Here is a 22,243-nt window from a genome sequence, read left to right as displayed (position 1 = left end):
CATGGCACATAGTAAGTACTTAGCAAGTTATCATTGGTTCATTGATTTAATATATCTGACTCCTATATTCCAAAGATAAACTTATTAGGGAACTAGTAATTTAATCATAACAGATATGCTAAGATTTATTGAAAAAGTGTTCCTCCAATTTCTATACTGCTTTTCACTTTTTTCAACTGTCTTTTGGGTTTTTTTATTCAATCAAGTCTTGACAGGCTTTCAGAAGTGACTAAATCTTTATATTTTAACCCATTCGCTAGTGAGTACAAGGAGTCAATGCAGTTGCTTTCCTGAAAAGTAGAAGGAAAACAAATAGTAGGAAGAAAATCTCTGAAAACCAATATAAATATTCTTTATATATACTGTATGATGAGTTGAACTTTATGAATTTTTCTCACTTTTGATTTCTTATTTCTTTACATGATGTACATTTAAATTCATTGATTTCTGGTGCTTAGGTTTTATCTCATTTTTAATTTGGGAGTGAAAGCTGTTGACAAGCTATTTATTTTAGAAGAAGAAATTATGTCTTTTAATTAGCTTGTGGCAATCAAATCATCCAACTGAGAAGATATCATTTTCATAACATTTATAGCTGCTCCTCTTTTATTGTAAACATATTTTGTATGACGCCTGACTCTTGCCTATTGTTATAACTATAGTTTCAAGAAGCATTTTCATTTTGTTAATACCAGTTAGCAGTAGGCTCTATGACAAAACTTATAACAAACTTATACACACATGCGCACATATTTGACTGCATATAGCAAAAGATGGGACTAAGAAAGATATATATATACTGTATACTTTCAGTTAGAGCCAAGTTTAACCAATTCTTTTGTAAACTTGTGAAGTTAGCTTTCCTTTGATCATGATTTTTTAACTCCTTACATTTTGCTAATGAACTTAAAAATAAAACTCTTCAATTCTTTTTCTTAAATAGATGCAAAATATCTTACAATTTTTATTTTACTTGTATTTCAAAGAAATGTATAACAAGTCTTTTGGGTAGATGTTTTGGTAGCATTGATTAATTTAATGCTGGGGGTTTTCAGCTTTTTATACAATTGTTCAAGGATAGATTCTTTTTCACATGGATTTATAAAAGCAATTTTTAAAATAATTGGTTTTTAATTATTTTATTAGATCACTTTTAAACTCTTCCAGGTTAGAACATTCAAGCATTTAACTACAACAATAATAGCATTTATATGTAATTTTAAGATTTACAGAGTATTTTTCATATATTATCTTATTTTACCTCAAAACAATCCTGTAAGGTGGGTACCATTATTATCTGTATTTTATAGATGAGAAGAAGTTAAGTGACTTGCGTAGGGTCAAACAGCTAAGTATCTTACTACTAGAGGAAGATTTCAAGTTCAGGTAATTTGGTTATATAGATATTTCTAGATATCTAAAGTTAAATCTAAATATACCTATATCTATCAACCTAGACAAAGGATGTATTATTGTTTCTCCAGGCCTAGAAATGGAAAAGAATTCTAAGGTTATTTGAAAATTATTTTAAAATATCGTATCTTGATAAAAATGTTAGTCATAGTAATAACAGATATTTATATGCTTAATTTTAAAATGCTTTACATACATTAAATCATTTGTTTCTAGCTACAACATCATTTCATAGTCACTATAAGTATTATCACCTCCCCAGTTTATGTAAGAGAAAGCTAAATATCAGAAAGATTATATTATTGACTTGCCTATGGAAGTCTAGATCAAGGTAATAAGTAGGTAAGGAGGTATTCAAACCCAAGTTTCTCTTGACTGTGTCCTGTCTCCTTTCCAGTATACCATACTCTATATAAAGAGGTGTATACTTTTAATTGGAACATGAGCCTGGCCATCACCTAATTAACATTGCCATATTATTTCTTGTACAATGAGTTTTATGATATCATTTTGTCACCACCATCACCACTCCCATTCCAGTAAAACCTTAAGGAGATTTTGGGGATTATGAGAGAGTGGAGGATTTTCCTAGTGCCCTCTCTTACATGAAGGAGAGTTTGAATGAAATGAGAATGCCATCAAAATGAATAATTTTCTCTTTGAAAATTGCCAAGTATTATCCTAACTGAAATCCTTTTCTTCTCTTTGAAGAAAATGAGTACCACTTATAAAATTATTCCACTGACCTATTCCATGCAATATTCATGATTTTGATGTTTTGATGGAAACATATCTTTAATTCTTAGCTCAACCTCATTCAGTATTATATGTTGTTTCTGTATAAGTCCTCTGAGTAAAAATTCACAGCAACTTTTAATCCCTCAGCCCTTTGTAAATTTCCCTTTTGTTTTGGGAAATTCATGTATTTTAGCATTGGAAAAATATGGCAAGGCTTCTTCTTAGTATATTGCATGGTTTCATAAATACAATGTATTATTTTATACCTTTGAGATATAAAATAATAATTCTTAAAATTCTGAAAAACCATGCAGTATACTAAAAAATGGTTTGCCTAACTCCCCTAGGTCAGCTCCAAACTCCAGTGGACTTCTAAACTTTGATAAACCAGTTTCGTGAATGCTGAGGCATCACACCAAAGCAGGAATCCACAATCATCACAGGGCTGAACACGTTGGAATCTAAGAAGATAAAAGTAAGTTATGCTTACAACATGCTGCAATCTATCTTAAAGAGGCCCCTGAAGGGATTCAGTGTATATGACTAACAAAATCATTCTCATTTAAGGCATTTAATACATCTATAGCATTGACTTTTTAAGTGGCCTATGAAATAAGTATTTTTAGAAGCCTAAAATATGAAACTGATTAGTAAAATACAGCATTGAAATGAGTGTAAATTGAATGAATGTATGAGTTAAACATAATTCATATTGTGTTAATGAGAGTATAATTTTAATGGATAAATTAAGGAAGAGGGAATGAAGAAAATTTAAAGTTGAGGCAGGGAAGTATCAACAGGATATTGCTTTCATTCTTCCAATTAGGGAAAGTTTAATTCACTTTTAAACAAAAATTTTACCAACATGGAGTCAAAAATTAAAATTCAAGTGTAAAATATTATCAGCTTGATAAGTCAGTCTAAACATTATCAGAGTTAAAAAATAATTTGTACACTAAAATTCTACTGGCCATCTTACTGTTTTCTAATTTCTTACTTTATTTTTCAAACTTATGAACCATATTTTTAAGTACTGCCACAATTAGTATTATCAAATACCTTTTATATTGTCATTGAAATTGAATTGAGGATTTGAAAATCTTACCCCAAATGGGAGTTACATTGTTTAGAAAAAAAGAAATAGTTGTTATTGTTGAAGATTGGTCTATAAATATACACTGATCTATGGAAGGTCAACTCAAAGCAGTATGAATAATAGAATTTTAAAACTGGAAGAGATAAAGGTTCATTTATTTGAATGCCGTCACATTTGACATATAATAAGAGTCACCAGAAGGTTGCCCCAAATAACATATCCAAGTAAGGACAATCAGAACTAGAATTTTTATTTGATAATCATTTCACCCCTTCTTTCAGTGTTTCTTTAACTGCTTTTGGTGCCTCCCTCCTCAAGTGTCATATCCCTCCATACTGCCTTACTTCAGATGGTATTTCATGTTCCCTTCTCTCTCATTACAACTGCCCCATCCTTTATATTATTGCCTTCAGAGCCCTATTCTCTGCATTGCAAAATAGGTGACAGTGGGTTAATCATGCAAAATCATCCTTTCTAATGTGTTGTGGAGTTCTTTTATTACTTTTTTCTATATAGCATAAAACAATTAAATGGTACTACATTTAAGGAGTAGTCTTATTGAAGTATTTCAAATGCTCTGTCTTTAAATGTATTTTTGAAGCTAATTGAACTTAACTCAATAAAATTCACTCAGTGATGTCCAGTAGGCTTCAATTTCAATAGAATTCATTGCCAGGCAATTTTTGAAATGTTTACTTTTAGATAATATCTGTTTGAACACATATTCTGTTGGCATAACCTTCAGGAATCTATCAGTTATTGAAGTGTCTGTTATGGGAAAAAAATGTGTTAGGCACTGAAGATACGAAAAAGTGGCATGGTGGCTCCTAAGATGCTATTTTCTACTTGTGGTAGAAGAGAATGTAGCATATTTGCTTTAAAATTAATTCAGGATATATACAAAATACATATATAGCGATGGGCTGAGGAGGGGTGGCACTAACAACAGGAATCAGAGAATTCCTCTTGAATGAAGTGGCCCTTGGGTTGGGAGTCAGAAGCAGAGGTGAGAAGAGCATTCTGGGCACGGGGGCACTGTACAAAGGAACAGTGGTGGAAAATTTAATGTTATGTGTGGAGAAGAGAGTAGGCCAGTTTGATGCAGCATAAAGAGTACTGTAGAGAGATAATCTGGAAATATAGCCTGGGGCCAAAACTTGAAGGGCCTGAAATGCCAAACAGGAGGAGGAGAAAGAGGAGGAGAAGTTGTTGTTTTTGTTGTAATTGCATTTCTATGGTGCTTTAAAGTTTGCAAAATGCTTTGCAAATGATATCTCATTTTATCATCAAAAGAATGGTGCTACCTTTGAGTAATTAAATAAGTAAGTAAATAAGGAATTAAGAGGAAGGAAGTGGAGGATTATAAAGGAAAGATAACTTCAGTCACAACATGTTGAGCTTGTGGTACAGATATCTGGCAGGCAACTGGACTTGTGAGGATAGAGATGGGAGTTACCTATATAAAGTTCAGAGTTGAGCCTGTGGAAGCTGATAAGACCACTAAGATCACTATTTAAAAAAAAAAAAAAAAAGAAAAGAAGGCTAAAGAAAGAGGTCTGAATAAGAGGGGGAAGAAGGATGATGCGTTTTGCAGAGAATTGAGAAGAATGGGTCCAGAAGAGCAAGAAGCAAACCACAACAGAACAGCGTCACAAAGACTGAAGGAGAGAATGCTTAGGAAAGGGTGTTGACGGTCATTGGATATAGCAATAAATAGATGATACATGACCTTAGAGAACAGCTCCCATCCAGTGCTGGGAGCCAAGCCAGACTTCAAGGGCTCCTCCTAAACACTTCTCTCTCATTTCCTTATTTCTTCTGAGAATCCCATGTCATTCTTCCAGTCGCCTAGGTTCTAGTCAGCATTTAAAGACCTTCACAGTTTTTCTCAGAGCTATCTTTCCAAACTTTACTCCTCTCAGATACCTTATGATACCTTATGTTCCTCAAACACAGCATTCCATTTCCCACCTTTGTGTCTTATCCTAGGCACTTCTCCATGCCTGAAATGTTCTCCTTCACTTCTGAATCCTGAGACCTTAGCACAGTGCCTGGCATCTAGTAAGGGCTTAGTAAATGCTTGTTGCCTTGACTGAGAATAGAGTAGAGGCAAAAAGCATAGACAGATTTTTCTAGGAGTTTGACTGTGAGAGGGAGAAGAAATATCAGACAACAGTTGAGGGGATGGGTGGGATAAGTGAGACTTTTTTTAAAGGATGGTGAAGAATGGATTCTATGTGAAGGCAGTTGGAAAGGAGACTGAATATTAGCAAGAAAGAGAAGAAATGATTGAATTTGCAAAATACTTGTAAGAGATGGGAGAAAATGGAAATAAAAATATAAACAGAGGGCTTGGTGTTTTCAAAAAAGACCTCCCCACGTTTTGAGACTGGAACAAAGAAATGGATGGGGAATGATGCCCAGATAATTTAAATTTCGTACTAGACAGTAACAGGAACTTGAGTAAGATTATCTTGGGTTTCCTGAGTGAGTAGGAAGTAAAGTCCTCTGCTAAAAAGGAACAGGGGGAATTTGGTGGTAGAAGTGACTTGAGAAGAAAATGTTTGAAACCACTATTGACAAACTACCATAGAGAATCAGTCAGGAAATTAAAAAAAAAAAAGTGCACCTTGTGAAGTCAAGCCAATATAAGACATTTAAATAGCACTTGAGTGCAACTTAGGATGAACTTATTGTTGGAATTAAGAAAATTTGAAGAATAACAAAAGGTGGAGTGTTTGTTTTATATGTTGAAGGGTAAATCTTTTGGTAAAATATCCTTCCTAAAAATAGTAACAGTCCTATCTTTATATCCTTCATATCCTCTTAAGTCAGGAGAGAATGTGAAAGAGACTAGAAGAAATTAGTTTTTCTTTAGGTTTTTCTCTGGGTGATATAAATGATGAATAACTTCCAGAAAAGCCTTTCTCTATATTTGCAATGAGTCTAGTATAAAATAGATGAGGTTGCCTTGCAAGAAACCCCCCCAAAATTAGTTTGGATGGAGACTAAAAGTCCTATGTACACTGAAAAGTGTTAATAGGTGAAATCAAAATTTTGGTGGATTGGAAGAATCAAATCTAATACCAATCTTCAAATATGAGCGAGTTGCAATGGAAAATTTGTATGATAAGATGGAGCATTTTATTCTGAACATGAAACTCTAAACCCTGCTTTGCGGCTTGTAAAAGGTGTGGCATGTCTAGGCCAAATACAGAGATATAGTATTTAGATTTGGTTAGCATTCAGGTTTAAAGAGAAAAAATATATATATTATTTTTCCACAAAATAATATATTTTACAATGTATACTTGATTAGAATATAAGATACTTGAGGTAAACAGTGTTTTGTTTTGTTTTATCCTTGTATCACAGAACTTAGCACAGTGCCTTCCTCACTTATAAACACTTGATGGAATGATTGTTTTTAGAAATCTAAAATTTTGCATGATATTTATTTATTTGGGAATATTGTCTCTTGGTTTTATATGGATGAAAAGTACTGTCCCAGGAGTTTAAAATATTTTTTATAGCTTAGCTTTATTTTAGGGAATATGTTATGATATTTTATTATGCTGTAATCTTATAATAATTTCATTAGCATATAATCATCATTTGAAAAATGCAATGGAACTTGATATTTTCCATTTTAAAACTTGATATTAAGAAAATGAAAATGAAAGTCATTTTTTTAGCAAAGACATGATAACTGTCTTTAAATATTTTAAGGGTTGTCATGTAAAAAGGGTTTTATATTTGTTCCACTTGGCCCTCAAGGGAAGAACTAGAGTGAACAAATGAAAGCTTCATTGAAGCAGATTTTGTCTAAGTATTTGAATAAATTTCCTAATTAAAGCCATTCAGAAATATGATAGACTGATTAATGAGATTTTAGGTTCCCAGTCACAGTATTTCAAGCAGTCAGTGGATGACTGTTGGGATGTAATAGAGGGGATTCATGAATTAATTGGTAATAAGTTGAATTAGATACCTGTGAGATATCTTCCAATGCTGAGATTCTGTCTTTTGTTGTATACATAAAACTTATGAAACAAAGAAAGTATGTGAGTTAAGGAAAAGTCAAGAAAGAATCAAGACAATTAATAGCACAGAAGAAATTTTTCATGATCTCACTACCTGAAGAAAGTAAAAGTAGGTTTCTCTAGCCAGCTTAGTTCATCTTTTGTACCATGGTCTGTTGGTGATTAGAAATGCTGACTAACCTGACACAGAGGCCCTCCTTGAAGGAGTACCCATATGTGAGCATTTAAAGACTTTAAGGATTCTGGAGACTTCCCAGTGCAGAAAAACCTTTCAACATAGATTAGAACCTATGACTTAGTAGCTAAGTTTTAGAGAGGTGCCTGTGGCACGTAACGGTGCTTTCTTTCAGGTCAAAGAGATCAGGTAGGCAACATTTAATGTATGTGTTAGTGGATATTCCAAGTTACTGATTCTAAAACTATTAGACTGAGTTTGTTGAGAGCCGGGATTATCTTTTGCCTTTCTTTGTATCCCTAGTACTAGTCAAAGTGCCCGGAACATAGTAAGTGCTTAATAAGTGGTTGGTGACTGAGTACCAATACACTTTCCATCATATCATATTGCTTCTATTACAAAACTCCAGTATGGTGCTGTTTTCTTCCAAAAATTACAAGTATAAAAGAATACACATTTTGAGTTGAAAGGAACCTTAGGAGCTACCTGATTTTACACACACCATCACACTCATTTTACGGACTAGGAAACAGATCCAGACAGGTTAACCCCAAAGTCACGTAGCTGGTTAGTAGTAGAGTAGGAATTCAAACCCAGATCTTCTGCCTCCAAATCTGGTACTCTGTCCATGATACATTATTACTCACTTCTTAAAAGGACATCTCAGAGTTTCTTTAAAAAAATGGCAAGTATCCTAGCACATTACCAAAAAAATAAATCTTTGACACTTTCTGGGAATATAATATACCTATTACCAATGTGAATAATACTTTTTGCATGAGGAAAAAAAAACATTTAGCAGGTATGAGATTTAACAAATATGTTGGAAACAGTTTCTTAGTTGAAAAAGTAAATGAATCAGTTAAAACAAAGGCCCCTTTTTATTGATTGATGATAAACAATGAAAGTGAAAAACCCTGATGGTTTTTATCAACAGGTCATAATTATAAGGTGATTATTACACTTAGGAATCTAAAAACAAAGAGAAAAAATTTAGCAAAAAAATAAATTAACTTCAGAAAAGCAAGTTTTTATTTTGATAAGACAGTAGGAAGAAAAACTTTATTTGAAGAAAGTCTAAGAGAGAAAGTCTCCTTTTTTTCAAACAATTCTCTGATCCTATGAACAAACTCTACCAGTAAATTGGAGAGACTTCCTCCTTTCCAAGGTAACCCCTGTACCCCTCTTTTTGCTCCCATCCTGTTGCACCTCCTCCAGGACCATGCTTCATTAATCATTCTCTTAATTTCTAGACATCTGCAATCCCTTACTCTCCACAAACTCTTTTTCTTTAACCTATCAGCCAGCTTAGATTTTCTTTAAATGCACAAAAGCTGGAATAAAACTAAACAAAGCAAAACAGGTAACAGACAATGAATAGAAAAGATTGGTACAGTCTCATAAGAATAGTGTTAGGGATGCTAATGCTCAGAATGAGCTAAAGATGGCAAGAAAATCTAAAGATAAAAAGATTGTTTTTTAACATATCGTTGGAATAAGATCGAAGAAGGGATACAACTGCTGTTCTTGGTAGGTGGAATGAAGGGAACTGATGATAGAGAGAAGGCTGAAATACTCAATTCCTATTTTGTTTCTGATTTCGCTAAAAATTAATATATTCCTTAGATCTGAAAATATAGGACAAAATAGTTAACACTCAGGATAATTAGAGATAGTAAGAGATTATTTAGATGCTGTTGATCACTTCAAGTTACGTGACCCAAATCAGTTGAATCCTAGAACAATGAAAGGACTGATAGATGTTGTTGCTTGGTTATTATCACTAAATAAGACTCTACTGTGAAAGAGTACTAGAAAGGTAACAAGATTGAAAAGGGGCAAATGTTGTCCTGGTGTTAAAAAGGGGAAGCAAATGGAATCTAAAACTTATAGGTCAGTGAGCTTGACTTCAATTCCTGACAAAATTCTAGAATGTACACTTTAAAATTTGGCTAGTGTACCCTTAAAAAAAGGAAGTAGTGATTAAAAAGAACGAGTAAGGATTTATCAAGAGTAAATCATGCCAGACTAATCTAATATCCTTTAAAATAGATTTACCAAATTGAAAAAATGAGAGAAATGCTATAAACATGACTGACCAAGTTTGGCAGAAACTTTCATATTATACTTATGGGAAAATTGAATGACTGTCAGGATTCAAAAAGATAGATTAGAACACTGGGCCAAATCTACTAAAATGAAATATAGTGGGGATAAATGAAATATCATACTGAGATTCAAAAATTCATCTTCACAATCAGTCCATCAACTGGTATTTATGTATCTACTACATGCCATACACTTAGTGAGATACTGGGAAGTAAAAGACAAAAATGAAATTCCCTCTCTCAAGAATCTTACAGTTTATCAGGGAAATGCGCATACCCACACTCACACACATACACTCACGCACACAAACATACACACACATGTATGTATGTATATTTAGAATAAATACAAAATTTTTTTAAAAGATAGCTTGATAAAGGAGGGCACCAAAAGTTGGAGGGATCTGGAATGTTGTCATGTAGAAGGTGGTCCTTATGGTAAAACAGGCTCATGATGGGTGAGAAATATCTAGATAGCAGCAATTCTAAAAATAGAAGATTAATTGACCATTCTTAATAAGAGTCAAGAATTTGGTCTGTCAGTCAAGAGATGGAATGCAAATTTAGGCTACTATAAGAGAAGCCTAGTATTGAGAACTGAGGAGTCCTGTTCTTTACTGCCCTAGTAAGACAACTTATAGAACATTCCACTCTGGGTACCATTTTTAGGAAGGGAATTGGTAAGCGGAGAGCAACCAAAATGATAAAGGCCCTGGGATTAAAGCCATATGAGTATCGTTTGACAGAACTGAGGATAATTGTGTTCATCCTTCACTGCCCGAAGAAGACCATGCCATCAGAGCAATAATGACATGACTTGCATTTGACTTTGTTTTGAGTGAGGGAGGACTGCACAGGTCACCAGCCTCACTTCTTCTCCAGAGCCATCTGAATCCAGTGACCAGATATTCATCGGGATGACTGCAGATGACCCAGGATGAGGCAGTTGGGGTTAAGTGACTTGCCCAAGGTCACACAGCTAAGTGAGTGTCAAGTGTCTGAGGTGAGATTTGAACTCAGGTCCTCCTGACTCCTGTACTGGTGCTCTATCCATTGCACCACCTAGCTGCCCACTGAGGATAATTACCATATTAGTGAAGGATATGATAGCTGACTTCAAGCATTTTAAGGACTGCTGTGTAGAAGTTGGAATGGGCTTGTTCTGCTTGTCTCCAAAGGACAGAACAGAATGGTAACAATGGATGAAATTTGCAGAAGCAAACTTATGATTGCTATAAGGACAAATTTCCTAAGAATTAGATCTAACCAAAAGTAGAGTGGGCCACCTTGGATGATACTGAGGTTCCCTTCACTGGAGGGATTCATGGAAAAAACAAACTTGATGACTATTATTGGGCCATGCCATAGGAAGGATTTATTGTGATGTGTGTTGAACTAGATGGCTCCTTAGGTCCCATCCCTCTCTGAAATATAATGATTCTGATACCTTTTCCCAACAGACTTGTTCAGTTTTCTCTTAGCTTTAAAAAAAGATAACATCAAAAAAACCTTTTTCAATCTCATCTTAAGTTAATCTACTATTTTTCCCCTTCCCTTCACTACCAAATATCTTAAATGAATCATCTACGTTCAGTGACTCCACATACCCACTGTCTATTTACAGTATAAGAATTTGTAAGTTGACTTCTACATTACAGAGCTTTTTTGATTAAATTACATTGTAAAGCTTAATGTAAACATGTAAACCTGAGCTTGAACATTGTCATTGTGACAATGATGTCACAATAATGTGACAGTACTGTCACAGAAATAATCTTTAATTGTATGTCTTAACTTCATTTGAGGTCAGAGAACCAAAATAAGTAATATTGTTGAAAACTTTAAAAAAAGATATATTATCAAAAGTCAGAGAAAAGAAACTGATATAATGCAGGAACAAAAAGATAGCTTTTTCAAAATAGCTGTACTCTACCTTCTAAAATTAGGGTATTCTGATGTTTGGAAATTTGAAGTGTAAGTAGAGATATGATCAAAGTTTGTGAAGTTATAAAGATTATTTGGGTGAGTATAGGTCTCTACCTAATTATAGTTTACTGAAGTTAAGGGGTAGTCCTCAAATCTCAAAGGAGAGATACGTAGCTCAATCAGTAGCATTTATATAGGACTTGAAGGCATGCAAAGCCCTTTACTAATATTATCTCCTTTTATCCTCACAATAACCCTGAGAGGTAAGTACTATTATTATCCCCATTTTACAGATTAGGAAACTGAGGCAGGCAGACATGAGGTAACTTACTCAGAGTCCCAGAGTTTGTAAATGTCTCAGACTGGATTTGCACCCAGTTGTGCCAGAGTCTAAGTCCAATGCTCTATCCAGTGCATCACCTAAGTGCCTAGTACATTTAAAAATCAATTTAAAGAATGATACCTAAGTTCTACAAGATTACTATCTAATGCATGATTAGTATTTTTGTTATCCTGAAAGTTTTTTTTCAGACTTCTAGAATTCTTTCCAAGTGAGGAATTCTTAAACTTTTTTTGTGTTGTGGACCCTTTGGCAGTATAATGTAGCCAACGGATCTCTTTCTTAAAATATTGTTTCTCTCTCTCTCCATATAGATAGAAATAGATATAAACATCTATATCTATACATGTGTATATGTGTGTTATACATACACATATATGTACATGTACATATATAATATTACAAAGGAAATAAATTTTATTAAACTCCACTATTAAAATATAAATTTCTGAAATTAATGGATCCCACTTTTGTGCCTTAATATGGATGCTTTTTCATATTTTGATTGCATTCTATCCTCATATTCATTTTGTAGAATACCTAGCTTCCTTCAGAGCTCATCAGATCCTAGTTCTATTTGAGAATTATCAGTACTCTCTCCTTTTGAAATTAGTGTCTATAACTTTGTATTTACTTATTTAAGTATTCCTCAAATAGAAGAATTTCTGATATGAATTGAAGATGTTGGGCAGATAAGAGAGCTTGATTTGAAGCAGTCAGGTGACTCAGTGGACAAAGTGCTAGACCTGGAAAAATGGAAGACCTGAGTTCAAATTCAGTCTCAGACATTTAGTAGCTGTGTAACCCTAGGCAAGTCACTTAATCTCTGTTTGCTTGAGTCCACTGGAGAAGGAAATGGGAAACCACTCCAATTATCTTTGCCCCATGAACAGCATGGTCCATGAAGAGTTGGACACAGATGACTAAACAATAGCAGCAAATTGATAAGATTTTTGGGTAATAACCTTTTAGGGAAAGTATAGGTATAGTATAAAAATAAAGTAGACATGAAAGGCATCCCTTTCTCTTCCTTTATACCACGTCTATGCTAGATGAGGCCTTCATCACATTTCACTTTGATTAATATTACAGTTTTATGATTAATCTTCTTGATTCCGGTCCTTCCCCTCTCTGCTCTGTGCTCCACACAGAAGCAAAATTCATATTCCTAAAACACAGATCTCATCACATTACCTCTACTAAAAATATTCTTCAGTCATTCCCTGTTGCCTCTGGAATGAAGGGCTTCTTTGCCTGTCATCTAAAGCCCTCCTTCATCTGACCCCCACATGCCTTTCTAGTCTTATTTCATGTCATTCCCTTTTACATAGTGTTTGTCCTATTCAAACTGCCCTGTTAGCTGTTTAATTCCATATTTTACTTTGGTGCCTTAGTATGGATAGTTTTCTATGTTTTGATTGCATTCTCTCCTCATGTTCATTTTGTAGCATGCCTAGCTTCCTTCAAACTCATCAGGTCCTAGTTCTATTTGAGAATTATCAGTACTCTTTTTCCTTCTGAAATTGCTGTGCATAACTTTGTATTTACTTATTTAAGTTTTCCTCAAATAGATGGTAAGCTCCTTGTGGGTTGTTTCAATTTTTCCTTTGTATCCCAACAATTGCTGCGTAGTACAGTTTGAAATATCTAATAGGCAGCTGGATGGAACTCAGGAGATAGATTAGGGCTGGATATATATATCAGTGAGCCATCTGTAGAGCAAATATGATCCAATCCGTAGGAACTGATGAGACCACTAAATGAGAGTGCTGTAGGAACTAGGAAATTATTAAATTGAATTTGCAAAATAGAAATATTTTGACATTTATATGACATTGTCATCTAAGTATCAGAAATATTTTCATTGGCTAAGAGAAGATTAATATTTTACTGTGAGGATTAACATATCTACCTGCTAAGCCAATATTTCATTAAAATTAGGATTTCATTTTACATGTGATTATTGCTTCTGTATTTTAGTGAATGGTTTCAAAAATTCTTATACTCCAAAATGTTCTGGTAGTCAGATATATAGAGATAGTTCTTTATAAATTTATCTAGGGTGATCTTCATTTCATTTTTATATCAGTATATAAACTTTTTCTAGGATTGGTTAGAACTGGCATAATCTCTAAGAAGTTATGGTCACTTCTACGACGAGATTTCAGAGTAGAATGTTATCTGGGGATATTGACTAATACAAAAAAAATTCTTATTTGAAGTGTTAACATTCTTTCTAAATGAATTATGGGTCCTTGTTTTATATTCATGAATTTTAAATTCTGAACATTATATTTTTAAAGATAAAATTTCTAAAAAAATCTTAAGTTATTGATGTCATAATTTAAAACATAAATCAAACATTGTACACAACTTGAGGGAAGACTCTTTAAGACTTTTTGAAATATTAGTAGAAGCAGCAGCAGTCACAATATCAGTAGTTGGAGTAGTGATTGTAGTCGCAGCAGTGGTAATAGTAGTAGTCGTGGTGGTGGTGACTGACTTCATATAAAATTCTGTGACATTTACTTCACATTTCATTTAAAAAAAAAAAAAAAAAGAGACCATTCCCAGAGAGCTCCCTCTTCCTTCCACATCTCACATCACTGCAGTGGTTTCTTTCACTATTTCCACTGTACCCTTCACACAAAGAGAGTGAAGTTTTCCTTTATAAAGCAAATCCTTTTATGATGCATGTGACCTTACTCCTATTCATCTTCTCCAGCATTTTGTCTCTTGTATCATCCTTTTTGTTGTTCACTCACATCAGTCCTCTCTGACTCTTTGTGACCTCATCTGGGGTTTTCTTGGCAAAGAAACTGAAGTGGTTTGCCATTTCCTTCTCCAGATCATTTTTACTAATGGGGAACTGAGACAAACAAGTGACTTGTCCAGTGTCACACAGCTAGTAAGTGAAGGAGGCTAGATTTGAACTCATGAAGATGAATCTTCCTGACCTCAGGCCTGGCAGTCTATTCACTGCACAACCTAGCTTCCCATATATTACCCCTACTCTTTCATTAAATCTTCAATTGCTCCATATCTACTGACTGCTTCCCAACCCCCCCAAACATCTCCATGTCTCTTCCATCCTCAAAAACAGCTTCATTTGAACTATCCATCCCCACTCACTGTTGTCCTATGTCTTCTCTCTTTTTTGGCTAAACTTCTTGAAAAAGCCATCAACAATAGATGCCTCCATTTTGTCTTGTCTTACTCTCTCCTTGACATTTTTCAGTCCAGTTTCTTACCTCAGCATTCAACTGAAATTACTTTCTTCAAAGCTACTAATGATCTCTTGGGATTACCTTAATGGGATTATCTTAATCCTTCTTTATCTCTCTTTAGCCTTTAACTCTGGATCATCTTCGTCTCCTTGATACTATCTTCTTTTTTTTTTCAGTCTTTGTGGTGCTGCTCTCTCCTGGTTTTCCTCCCACCTGACTAATTCTTTCTATGTCTCCTTTTCTAGATCTTCATCCAAGTCACACCCACTAACCAAAAGGGTCCTCTGAGATTCTGTCCTGGGCCATCTTCTCTCTCCATACTCTTTCACTTGGTGGTCTTATCCATTCCTGTTGTTTAAATTGCTGTCTCTGTGCAGATAACTTTCAGATTTACTTGCTCAGTCCTAACCTCTCTACCTCCAATCTTTCATCTCCAACAATTTAATAGACATTTGAACTGGATGCCCTGTAACATCTTAAGCATAACATCCCTAATGGAATTTATTGTCTTTTCCCCTAAAACCTCCCTCCTTCCTAAACTTTCCATTACTATCAAAGATACCACCATCTTCCACTTAGCCAGTCATAAAACCTGGGTCATCACCTCCTTTATTCTGTCATTTCTCATCTTTCTTAGCCATCCTCTTCTTCCCTCTGACACTACTATCATCGTAGTACAGACCCCCCCCATCACCTCACGCCTGTTATTGAAATAGCCTGCTGGTTGATTTGAAGTTTGTACTCATTTCAATCTATCCTCCACTCCCCTGTCAATCTGATGTTCCTAAAATGTTGGTCTGACCATGTCATGCTTGAATTCATTAAACTCCAGTAGCTACCTATTACCTCCAGGACCAAATATGAAATTTTTGCTTCACTTTTAAAATCCTCCATGACCTAACCACTTCCTGTGTTCCCAGTCTTCTTACATATTACTCATCTCCTCATTCTCTTCAGTGCAGAAATACTGGTCTCCTTGTTGTTCCTCACATAGGACATTCTCTCTCCTGACTCCACACATTTTTACTGGCTTTACCTCAGACCTGGAAAAGTTTCTCTGCCTCATCTCTACTATTTTTCCTGCTTTCTTTCAATTCTCACTAAAGTCAGACCTTCTTCAAGAAACCTTTCCCAGTCTTCCTTAGTCTTAATGCCTTCCCTCTGAGACTAGCCCCAATTAATTCTGTGTAAATCTTTTTGTACATACTTACTTGCATGTTGTCTTCATTATACTATGAACTCTTTGAGAGTAGGGAGTATATTTTGATTTTCTTTGTGTCCCCAGTGTTTAGCATATTGCCTGGCACATAGGAAGCTTTTAATAAATGCCAGTTGACTAATTCTAGCTTTGGCAAAATGTTTTTCATGGATTGTCTCTTTTGATCCTCACAAAAACCTCGTGGGTCAGGTTCTGTTGTCCCTATTTTACAAATGAGTAAGATGGCAGTTGACAGAGATTAAATGATTTACTCTGGGTCACACAATTTATAAGTGTCTGGGTTGGGATTCAAAGCTAAGTCTTCCTGACTCAGAGCCAACACTCTTATCTTCTATCCCACACTATGTCTTTGCACAGTCCTCACGTGTGTGTTTTATTTTTATTTTCAGTTGCAAATTATCTCCTTCCACCCCCTTCGCTGACCATTTAGAAGACAAGGAATTTAGTGCCCATTATGCATATGAGGTGGTACAAAACATGTTTCCACATTAACCATGTTACTTTTTTTAAAAAGAAAGAAAAATTCAGAGGAAAAAAAAATGCTTTAATCTGCACTCAGAGTCTGTGGAATCTCTGTCTGGTATTAGACAACATTTTTCATCATGAGTCTTTAGAATTGTTGTGGATAATTGTATGTATTATAATTACTAAATCTTTCAAAGTTGATTATCATTACAGTTTTGCTATTACTGTGTACATTGTTCTCCTGGTTCTACTGTTTTCACTTTTCATCAGTTCATACAAGTTTCTCAGTTTTTTCTGAAATCATCTCCTTCACTCTTTCTTATAATAATAATATTCCTTCTTAATCATATGGCATAACTTCTTCAGCCATTCCCCAGTTGATGGGCATCCCCTCAGTTTCCAGTACTTTGCTACTACAAAAAAGAACTGCTGTGAATATTTTTGTTCATTTAGGTCCTTTTCCTTTTTCTTTAATATCTTCAGGGTATAAAGCTAGTAGTGGTATTGGTGGGTCAATTTTACAGCCCTTTGACTATTACTCCAAATTGTTCTTCTGAACAATTTGACTAGTTCACAGGTTCATCAATAGCACATTAATGTACCTGTTGTCCCACACCCCCTGCAAGCTCCTCATAGTCTTTAGCAAGTGGTATATCAAGCAGTAAAAGTACATTTTCTGATTTGCCTATCACAGCTAAGCAGTAATTTTTTTTTAACTCACATATAATAAGCTTGTCAAAATCTATTTGATTTTTTAACAATATATCACGGTCCAAATACCCACTGTAGTCATCAAAAATCACTTTAATATTTGTAAATATAATATTACAGTTCTGCCAAGGAAATCTTTTGTAGGTCTATCTTTTGGCCTACAAGGAAAATCATCATGTCAATTAGACCTTTGTTTATTTTTATTAGACTTTTGGTTGTGCCTATTTATATTAGAATTATATCATAAAAATATTAGGCTAACTTGATTCTAGTATCCATCTTAGGCAAAACTGAGAAAGCAGGAGAATTGTTGTCTCCACGGTCTTCACATTTGGCATCAACCCCGTCCTTACCCTGTCTACATACCCAGGATCTTCATGCTCTTTTTCTAATCTATATCAAAAATTATCTTTGGATGATTAGACTTAGCATAGCACAGTGCTCTGCACACAATAAGCACTTTAATGTGTTATTTTTAATGTTTCTGAATGCTATTTGTATTTTCATAAAACATAAAACTTTCAGCTAAAGGAATTAGATTAACAGAAATTCACACTGAATCAGTTCTTATGTAGGGGAGATATGAGGACTATAAGAAGTAGACTGTTATTTCAGGAACCCTTGAAATTAAACTAGGTAAGCAGGCTTACTTCAATCTTTTCTGGTAAATGAAGACTTTTGAAGTTAAAACTTATCTTCCTTTATACAGAACTTTAACCATGGTAGAAATCCTTTTAAACTAAATCAGCTTTTCCAATAGCAGAGTAAATACAGTTCATTTATTTGCTAGTAACTGTGGGCTTCAGTAAATGTATGCATACACATATTCTAAAGTACTTATTATATAATTTTTTGTCATCTTATATACTGAATAAATATGTGAGAAATTTAGTTTTGTATATCTATTGGAAAGAGAAGTTAAATTTTAAGCTAAATTATGTCATCTTTTTTAAAAAAGTAGTGAATTGTGTTCACTTGCAACAAAGTGTTAATGCTGTGTGCTTCATTGTCCAATCTTGTTTATGTTTGATAAGCAATTTACTATGTATTTCATACTACTTCCATATCTTATGAACAATTTTTTATCAAACATCTACTCTACATAAGGCACCATACACAATTACATTGCTCTAAGGGCAAAAAGTCAAATCCAGTTACAAACTCTTTCCCAGGCTTAAATATAAGTATAATGTTTAGTATAGTACATGGTGTCATGGTAAATAAGCATTCTATCTCAGTGACTGAATCCAGAGGTTTTTTGTTGAAAATTTTATGAAATATAGTGCTTTTAGCATAGGAAGATAGAAACTACTCATTTGAATTTTCATTAATCTCTGGGGGAAAATAATATTGATATTGTTTAATAATTTTAGCAGGAATAGAAAAATTTAAAAAGCCAAAGCAAAAAAATATATTTTGCACTCTGCATTATAGGAAGTTTAAATAAAATGATACAAGGCCATGTAATATAATGGCAAATATACTGGCCTTAGAGTCAGAAGTCTTAACTTATCTAGGAATATCTAGCTTCTGGCACCTTCTTTCATTATTATTTCAGTTATTCTTTCTGTATCTCAGTTTTCTCATCTGTAAAGCAAGGATATTTGTACAATCTATCTCATAGTTTTAATGGAGAAAGCATTATGTAAACATCAAAGCACAATAGAAATATGAATTATTTTTTCACAGTTCCCTTGTGGCTAACCTGTTGCTAGCCTACAATATACTTTAAGCCATCTAAAAAGTAGTTACAAAATATAGTTAAACTTTTTTGGATTTTTCCTGTTAACTTCTGTTCTGTAGTTTCATCATAGCTCCATAAAAATGGTTTAAATGTACTCTATGTAATATATCCTAGAGTAATGATAAACCAAATGCTCTTAGCACTGAAGCAAGTCCTAGATTTTAAATTAAGCCCTTGTGGAAAAATCTATATATTATTCCAATGAGATTTAATGTTACTGCAAGAGTATAGTAAAGTATTATTATAATACTTTAGATATCTGGAATGTTAAATGATAAATTTTTGTAATATAAAATAAACTTTGTTCAATATTAAATTGAACTGATAATCATTGCTACTCTTTATTTTAGAAAGAGATCAGTATTTCTCTTAAGAAGTGTGGAAGTATATAAAGGCTTCCCTTTATCAAATGTGAGATATTTTTATGTACCAGTTTTTAGATTAGTAATCTTCCTAGTGACCCACTAGTAGAAAGACAAAGATATAGCAATAATGCCAGTCTGCCTCTCGTTTCTACACTTGTGTTGGTTCTCCCCATCCCACCCCCAGGATCAAGCAGGTGTTCCATTCATCATTACTAAGAATGGAGTGGGAGAGAATCAACAGAAAGTCTATTTCATTGCCGAGGTATCTAGGACCTAAGATATTCCACTTGCTGCCATCTCTGATCCAGCCACTGACTCCTGCTTATTTTGCATACAACACTCTGGGGTGTAGAGTATGAGAACTCTTCCTTACCTCACAGAATTCTGATTAGAAGTAAAAGATATAAAATGCAGTCTCCCAGGAATTGTCCCTATTCCCACTGTACACTTTCCCTTATCACTCCCTGACAAAAGAAACTGTTGCCCCTCTGCGTTAGCTCCTCTGCCCCGCCTTTCCTCTTAAGTCTGGACCACCACTCTGATTCCCAACATTTCCACCCCTCTCCAGGTAGTTTTCTCTCACTTTGAAAAAAAAAAAAAAGGTTTGTTTTTGGCTACTGAAGCACATGCATATTCAGAGTCTTTTGGAGAAAAAAAAATGCCCACTTTCACATATTCATATCCTTTATTCAGTATGATCAATCACAGATTGAATAGGTAGAGACAAGGAGTACTGCTAATGGTAAGATTTGATGTCTTATCTCCTAAAAAAAGTAGTAAAGTGTATGTAATTCATTTGATTTACATATGTTAGGATAATGACTGGCTAGTGTTCAGTGTTAGCTAATTCAGTTCAAAATACTAAATATGACACTGAGGTTGGCAGGTTAAAAAATGAAAAACAAATCCTTCCCTCAAATTAAATCTAAGTCTAGGATTTTTCATTTAAGACCTTTGTATATAGTCAACTTTGCTTGTGGGTTTTCAAACTCTAGACCTCATTCTGCATAATTGTATATCTCCATAACTTCTTCCTATATGACCCATTTCATTTACTTTGAAATATGTGTGTATATTATATATACATATATGTGTGTATATGTATATATGCATGTATATATATTGTATGTATATATATACACATATATATATATGTAATACACACACAAGCAATGCCCATTGAAAATTGTCTTCTATTTGTTTAAAAATGGCAGATGACTACAATACAAACCATGGCAGGTGTTGATGTTATAGAATAGTATATGAAATTCCATTAACTTTTTGAAAGAGTATACTTATTTTATAGAAGAAGAATAAGTCAAACACAAAATATCAAGCAGTAGGCCTCACTTCTTTTAGAAAAAAATACAGATAATAAATTTTCACCAAAAATATGCAAGTATTTGGAATGATATACTTTGAAAATTTTCCTTTTTTGAAAACTTTAAATAGTTCTCCCTTCTCCTTCACTATCTGTCTTCCTCCCTCTCTCTCCACTCATTCTTGGTGATCTTATCCTATAAATTCAACTATGACATTAAGAGGAATTAATTCATTCCGTAAGAAATTATTGAGCACCTATTATATGTCAGGCACTAGCGAAACAAAGTAAAAAGTCCTCAAATGACTCCCCAGTCTATATCCTTGCCTGACCTTCCAAGTTCCAGACTCCCATCTCTGCTAGACATCACCAAGATTTCTTTCTGATGTTTCCAATTTTAACTGTCACAAACCAACTTCAGTATGTTTTCAGCAAAACCTGCTTCTTCTCTAGACTTTTCTATGCATTTAGAAATTTATCAAGATTTTACTAGTTATTACAACTTGAAAACTTAAAACCATTCTTTCCCCTTCTTCTTCCATACTCCCCAACTTCCTGACTCCTTTATGAATTTCAGAGTCATATCAGAGTCTCAGAGTAAAGAGGGACTTCAGAGGTTATCTAGTCCAATTCATATCTATGCAGAAATCTCCATAAAATCTCTGACTGCCTCCCACACAAACTCCTCTCTTGAAAAGGAATTAATTGACAGAAAATTTGTTTTTCCTGTTATAAGTAGAAATATATATATCTCTGAATTCTCTGATATCTGTATCAGAATGTCTTAACCTGGGGTCCATAAACTTCTTATTTTTTTAATTTGATAACTACATTTCAATATAATTAGTTTCTTTTGTAAGTCTACGTATTTTTATGCATTTTTAAAACATTATGAGAAAGAGTTGTTTCTATGTACTCCACTAGACTTTCAAAAGGGTGCATGACACAGAAAGGTACACCCCCCCCAAATATAATAAAACCCTAGTTATATGTGACCAGTAAAGCTAAACAAAGCTCTAAATTGGTCATGTCCAAAAATATATGTCTCATTCTGCATATTTAATCCATCACCTGTATGTTAGGAAGCTAATAAGCTTCTTTTTCATTAGTATGAAGTCATGGTTGGTCATTGCATTTATCAGAATTCTTAAGTCTTTCACAGTTCATTTTTAGTATTTTTGTTAATTATAAAAATTATTCTCCAGGTTCTCTTTCCCTTGTATAAGTTCTTATATCTCTTCCGAGCTTTTTCTGAAACTATCCTTTTGTCATTTCATATCCCACAAAAGTATTTCATTATATTGCTATACCATAATTTATCAATCTCTTATCTCAATCTATGGATACCCACT

General features: G+C 34.0%; 1 protein-coding gene across 14 annotated transcripts in view; it reads left to right on the top strand.

Annotated features, from left to right (window-relative positions):
• RIMS2 (regulating synaptic membrane exocytosis 2) overlaps window positions 1–22,243 on the top strand; it is an 842,692-nt gene that overhangs the window by 718,241 nt on the left and 102,208 nt on the right. The window contains exon 1 of one of the 14 annotated variants that reach the window (XM_072603318.1): window positions 2,538–2,626. The exons of the other annotated variants lie outside the window; for them this stretch is intronic. The gene's annotated coding sequence lies outside the window, so the exon portion shown is untranslated. Of the gene's footprint in view, window positions 1–2,537; window positions 2,627–22,243 lie in introns of those variants that run through there. 14 annotated transcript variants of the gene reach the window in all.

The sequence above is a fragment of the Notamacropus eugenii genome, chromosome 4 (genome assembly GCF_028372415.1).
Source record: "Notamacropus eugenii isolate mMacEug1 chromosome 4, mMacEug1.pri_v2, whole genome shotgun sequence".
NCBI classification, from domain to species: Eukaryota; Metazoa; Chordata; class Mammalia; order Diprotodontia; family Macropodidae; genus Notamacropus; species Notamacropus eugenii.
This window is presented reverse-complemented; position numbering and strand designations above follow the sequence as displayed.